The 6,710-nt window shown below is 37.1% G+C and overlaps 1 protein-coding gene across 5 annotated transcripts in view; it reads left to right on the forward strand.

The window, feature by feature from the left end:
- Positions 1–6,710, forward strand: part of Cdh18 (cadherin 18) — an 834,629-nt gene that overhangs the window by 205,461 nt on the left and 622,458 nt on the right. Inside the window, exon 1 of one of the 5 annotated variants that reach the window (XM_029544029.1) lies at positions 1,295–1,380. The exons of 3 other annotated variants lie outside the window; for them this stretch is intronic. The gene's annotated coding sequence lies outside the window, so the exon portion shown is untranslated. Of the gene's footprint in view, positions 1–1,294; positions 1,381–1,463; positions 1,519–6,710 lie in introns of those variants that run through there. One more of the 5 variants, XM_029544028.1, reaches the window with a different exon arrangement.

The raw sequence follows: 6,710 nt of genomic DNA on the forward strand, positions 1-6,710 counted from the left end.
TTTCTCTAGCTGCATATGTAGCAGAAGATGGCCTAATCAGCCATCATTGGGAAGAGAGGACCCTTGGTCTTGCAAACATTATATGACCCAGCACAGGGGAAGGCCAGGGCCAAGAAGTAGGAATGGGTGGGTAGGGGAGCAGGGGCAGGGGGAGGGTATGGGGAACTTTTGGGATAGCATTTGAAATGTAAATAAAGAAAAAAGAGAATGCTTTGTGATATGTGTCGGACACTAAATGGCAGATGTTTGGGGCTTTCATATGTGAAATTTAAAAAACAAAATCTACACAGTTGAAGCTAGAATTGTTATTACTAGTAATTTGAGAAAACAATGGAGACAGAGGCTAAAGAAGGTTGACTCCTGAGTCTCATGTTGAATGTAAATACAAGCATGAAGATTTAATGTGCTAGTTGGCAACATCATGAAACTCATAGGAAACTCTGCTATATTTTTTAAAGATAGAATAAAAGATTCTGAATGTATTTTTCATTATAAAAACAGTAAGTGAAAGGATTTACAACTATTTGTGAAGATAATATGTTTGACTTGATACAAATTGAGAACACATGGAAACACATAGCAAAAGATACACTTTGTCAATATGAATAACTCTGTGTTCTATGCATCCTTTATGAAAATTTTAAAGCATGAATATAACTTTGGCTTACTATGAAAATAAATGGTTTTCTTAAAAGGTTATCCTTTTGTACATGTACATTCTTCCTGCTATCAAGGTGTCATGATTTACCTTCTTAGATCCCATGAAATTAGAGGTGAGTGATGATAGATACAGCCTGACCTACAAATGCTCTCATCAGCAGAAGTTAAAAGAAACAGAATGTTCAATTTTCATGTATGTTGTTTCCCTAGTTCCATTTGTCATGCCACAGAAGAAAAGAAAATATTCGTATTTAGTGGTGGAATTTGATCACAAAGCAAGGTGCTTTCCCAGGTTTTCAGCTAGCTCACTTAACTCTGAGAGACATACTCAAATCCTCTTCAATGATTTCTGTTACAGTCAAATATTTCAGTTGTCTGAGAGGAAGTGGCTCAGAGAGAGCCTGACTGCGGATGGCAACTCTATTCTTTTTATATTGCAAAGTGTTCTCCTTCAGTAAAAGAATCGATGCATTTGCTTTCTATGTAGGTTGCATGTCATCTTATCCACGATGACAGAAAAAAAAAAAAAAAAAAAAAAGGATCCCAGAATATCTGCAGTAAATTCTGCTGAATGCTAACAGCAGGCTCCGATGCGTTTGTTTCTGACCTTGTGCAATGCTTTCTTGCTTATGCAACGCTTTGTATAACAAACATACAAACTGCCGCGAAAGCTTTGACTGCTTGCCTATGGATACATTTCAGAAAACAAATGTTGTTCAGGTCAGTTACATCAGAGCCATTTTTCTTCCTTTTAATCCGTGGCATGAGACTGTGTGATATATTTTTATTGCATTTTAATGACATTCAGAGAAGTCACACAGTGATTTGTTTCGTGTGAATGCTTATTGGTCTACAACGGTAAGGAAAATTCTATCTAACTCTCAAGTCATCTGATATTTCCAAGGAATTTATAGATTATGGAATATTATTTATTACTTTAATCAACTCTTGACAGTTGTGTGTGTGTGTGTGTGTGTGTGCGTGTATGTGTGTTTGTGTGTGTGCTTGCCTGTCTGTCTTTGCTATACTGTGTGAGTTGAAAATAGAATGAAAAGAAAGCTATAATTCTAAAGCTACAAGTTTTCCTGTATACATAACATTTTTATATTTATATAATTCTTAGTCACGAAAATGTAGGAACCAAAATGATGCAGATAATGTTTAGGTTTAAATCTTACTATAGAACCAAGATAGCAATAAAAATTCTGGACTTGATGAGTATGACAAATGGCATCCTTATGTTTTTAAATAAACTCTCAGAATTCATCGAACTTCTAAATTTCATGACTTATGATCATAATTTATATAATCTATTAAATCTGTTACTGACTATTTCTGACCAGGATATGGCAAATGATACCTATTTGCATCAGTTTCAAGAATTATTCTGTAACAGGGTTAGTAAATTTTATAACAATACAAGCTTAGACCTCTAATTTAACTTCTTTACTTCAAGTAGTATTGATCAGCCTGGGAACACAAACAGAATTCATGTACAACGAGCTAAAGCAAGTTTTCAAAAGAGAAAATGAGCTGAGTAGAAGTGAAATTCATGGCCACATATGCTCTAATGATATTTTTTTGATCATTTAGTTCTGAGAAAAGCACAATCTATTTGGATGGAGCAATAATTGTAGTAAAATCACTAATTTCTTATATAGCAGAAACTATAAATGATTAAAAATGAGCAGGAACTTTGACTATGATGCAGGTGATTTTTTTTTTTTTTTTATTTCATTCAATCACTGTTTTCACTGCCCAGCTTTTAAAAAAATCTGCTCAGGGAATGTACAATTCCCTCTAAAGTGCTTCAGCGAGCTGGATCACAAACTTGGTCACCAGGGATAAAGATGGTAAATAAAGAATCCCTACTCCAGCAGTCTGCTGAGTCACTCTCTTCCTTAGATCTTAAGGCAGTTAAGAGTCTTTGGAAGAGAATTCCGTTGATCAGAACAATTATGTTAGCATAGGGCTCTTTAAGCAAAGGAAAACTTGTGCCATGACTTGGGACATTTTCTGTTCATTTAGTCACAGAAAATATAGCCAAACAGTAAAGGTTATATTTTATGTATCAGTTATTTCAATTCTAATTACAAGTGATTCTCTAGTTAAAATATGTACTATGACAGTTCTATATAACACTATTTTTGTGCTTTTTATCATAATACAAGTAAACACTTCTTATTTAGGAAAAATTTAAAAGTGTCATTAGAAACAGAGAAAGGTGAGCCACTAAAGGCCAAGCTTCATAATAAAAATAAAAGAATGGGGTTTATAATGTTGCCATTATAAATAGTAGCTAATGTAAATCTCATTATAAACTAGCTAACAATAATGAAATAGTTTTATTCTTTTAATTTAAATGTGTGTTCATTAAATATAGAACATCCTGATGTCACTCCTTAACATCTTCTATAATACCCCTTCCAGACTTTTCCACACCACTCTTCTTAAAATTTCCTTTTTTCATATCTGTGAGTTTATCGAGGGTATACCTGTAATTATGGGTTTAGAACTATAGTTTGGAGTCTTGGAAAGCTCACTTGTGGGCATGTTACAAAACACAGGGACTTCAACTATCTGTCAATAGTTTCCAGTTTAGTATTGAAAGTTAGTGCACTATGAACTCTCTTTCCCAGCACTTGACTATTTGCTGATAGGCCCAGTGTGTTCCAGCCACAGTACAAATAACTGCAGAAATTATAAGCTCTTTATTGCAATGTTGGTGTTCGGCCTAGGGCAGGTCATTTCCCAGTACATCTTGCTAAAGGGACCAGTATCTAACCACAAGATACCCCAAGACCAAATTCTCAGCACAAAAGTGATTTATTTGTGCAAGGAGGATAAATGACAGGGGGAATATGAGACAAAGGTAGGAGTTAGAGAAGGAGGGCGAAGGAGAAAGCAATAAGGAAGAGGAATAGGTGATATTTGGCCCAGAAGGACAAAGGACTGCTTCTGAATAAAGAGAAGGAAAACTTAGCCCATATGAAACACATGAAGGTCAAGGTTCACATCTACTGCATATGTCTAGGGAGGCCTAGGTCCAGACCATGAATATTCTTTGGTTGGAGGTTGAGAATCTTAGAGCCCAAGAATCTAGGTTAGTTAACTCTCTTGGTCTTCCTGTAGGGGTACCTATCCTTTTCCATGCCCATAATTCTTCCGTAAGAGTCCCCCAACTTCACCCACAGTTAGGCTGTGGGTGTCTGTATCTTCGCGAGTCAGTTGTTAGGTGGAGCCTCTCGGAGGACAACATCCTCCTGTATGAAAACTTAACAAAGTATTATTAATAGAGTCAGGAATTAGTGCTTGCGCATTGGATAGATCTCAAGTTGGGCCAGTTTTTAGCTGGGTATTGCCTCAGTCTCTGCTCCATCCCCATGCTTGCATTTCCTGTAGACAGGATAAATTTTCTGTCGAAAGTTTTGTGGGTGGGTTGGTGTATCTATTGCTCCACAGAGGGTTGTACCTGGCTATAGGAAGTACCCTCTTCAGGTTCCATATCCCCAGTGTCACCCCCATTGATTCTTGGATGTCTCCCTTACCCCAGATGTCTGTCTCTTCTTGGAGATAAATCCCTACCTCCTCAATCCCCTTAGTTGTAGATTCCCAACATTTTCATGGTCATCTAGCTATGTCTACTGTCATTCCCACACCTGATCCTGAATGCCCACATTCCCCTCCCTACCCTCTCTCCCTTCCCAGATCACTCCCTCCAGTTTTGTCTTGTGATTATTTTATTCCACCATCTAAGTGAGATTCATGCATCTTACCTTGTGCCTTCCTTCTCACTTAGCTCCTTTGTGTCTGTGGAGTGTACCATGAATATCATGTATTTTATAGCTAATACTGACTAGTAAGTGAGGACATCCCATACCTAACCTTTTAGGACTGGGTTACCTCACTCAGGATGATATTGTCAAGTTCCATCCACTTTCCTGAAAACTCCATGGAGTGTTTGTATTTAGTAGCTGAATAGTAGTCCACTGAGTAGAGGTACCATATTTCCTTTATCCGTTCTTCAGTTGAGGGACATCTAGATTATTTCCAGTTACTGGCTATTATAAATAAAGCTGCCATTAATATCTTTGAACAAGTATCTTTATTAGGATGTGTCTGATGCAGATGCCATGGAGGGATGTTTCTTTTTTTTTTTTTTTTTTTTTTGGTTTTTCGAGACAGGGTTTCTCTGTGTAGCCCTGGCTGTCCTGTAACTCATTTTGTAGACCAGGCTGGCCTCGAACTCAGAAATCTGCCTGCCTCTGCCTCCCAAGTGCTGGGATTAAAGGCGTGTGCCACCACGCCCAGCAGAGGGATGTTTCTTACTGGCTTGATTCCCCTGGCCTGCTCAGCTTGCTCTCTTATAGAACCCAAGACTACCAGCCTAGAGATGGCACCACCCACAAGGGGACCTCCCACATTGATCACTAATTGAGAAAATGCCCTACAGCTGGATCTCGTGGAGGCATTTCCCCAACTGAAGCTCCTTTCTCTGTGATAACTACAGCCTGTGTCAAGTTGACACAAAATTGCATCAGCTCCTGCTTCATGACCTGCTTGAGTTCCAGTCCTGACTTCCTTGGTGATGAACAGCAATGTGGAAGTGTAAGCTGAATACCCCCCCCCCCCCAACTGCTTCTTGGTCATGGAGTTTGTGCAGGAATAGAAACCCTGACTAAGACAGGATGTTACATCATCTTTTAGGTATATACCCAAGAGTGACAGACCTGGGTCTTCAGGTAGAACTATTTCCTGTTTTCTAAGAAACTGACAAGTTAATTTCTGAAGTGGTTGTAAAATTTGCACGTCCATCACCAATGAGCAAGTGTTACTCTTGCTCTACATTCTTACCAGCATCTTCTATCTCTTAAGTTTTTGCACTTACCCATTCTGCTAGATGCAGTACTGAATCTCAGAGTTGTTTTGATTTTCATTTTCCTGATGACTAAGGGTATTGAACATTTCTTTAAGTGCTTCTTGGCCATACTATATTCCTCTTTTGAGAATTCTCATTTAGCTCTGTAACCCATTTTTTTATTGGAATATTTAGGTTTGTGACATCTAATTCTTGAGATTTTTGTGAATTTTGGATACTAGCTGTTTGTAGGATGTAGGGTTTGTGAAGAGCCTTTCCCAATCTGTAAGCTGCTATTTTATCCTATTGACAGTTTCCTTTGCCTTACAGAAGCTTTTCATTTTTCTGAGATCACATTTATCAATTTTTGATCTGAAAGACTGAGCCATTGGTGTTTTGTTCAGGAACTTCCCTCCTGTTCCAATCTTCAAGGGTATTTCCCACTTTCTCTTCTATGATATATAGTGTATCTTGTTTTATGTGAAGATCTTTGATCCACTTTGACTTGAATTTTCACTCTTCTACATTTAGATAGACATCCAATTAGAACTGCACAATTTGTTGAAGATGATTTCTTATTCCACTGCATGGTTTTGCCTTCTTGGTAAAAAATTAAGTGTCCATAGGTATGTCAGTTTATTTCTGGGACTTTGATTAGATACCCTTTATCAACATGTCTATTTCTGTTCCAATATAATGCAGTTTTTACCACTAATTCTCTGTAGTGAATCTTGAGGTCAGGGATGGTGATTCCTTCTGAAGTTCTTTTATTGTTCAAGATTGTTTTGGCTACCATGTATGGTGTATTTTTCCATATGTATTGATAATTTCTGTTTCAAAGCCTATAAAAATGTATTTTAATTTTGATGGTGATTGCATTGATCTGTAGATTTGTTTTGGTAGGATGGCCATCTTCATTATATTTATCATAACTATCTGTGAGTGTAGAGGATCTTTCTATGTTCTGATATCTTCCTCAGTTTCTTTCTTCATTGATGTAAAGTTTTTTTTTTTTTTTTTTTTTGTTTTTTTTGTTTTTTTTGTTTTTTTCATTTAATATCAGGTTTTTATTTAATATGATTATCTTCTTGAACACAGGACGCAACACCATTCCAATTCCTAGTGCCCCATTTCTCATTGCACTATGTTCTATATTTTCATTGCTCAGCTTACTCCTTTTCAACAATTTATT

The sequence above is a fragment of the Mus pahari genome, chromosome 11, assembly GCF_900095145.1.
Source record: "Mus pahari chromosome 11, PAHARI_EIJ_v1.1, whole genome shotgun sequence".
NCBI lineage: Eukaryota > Metazoa > Chordata > Mammalia > Rodentia > Muridae > Mus > Mus pahari.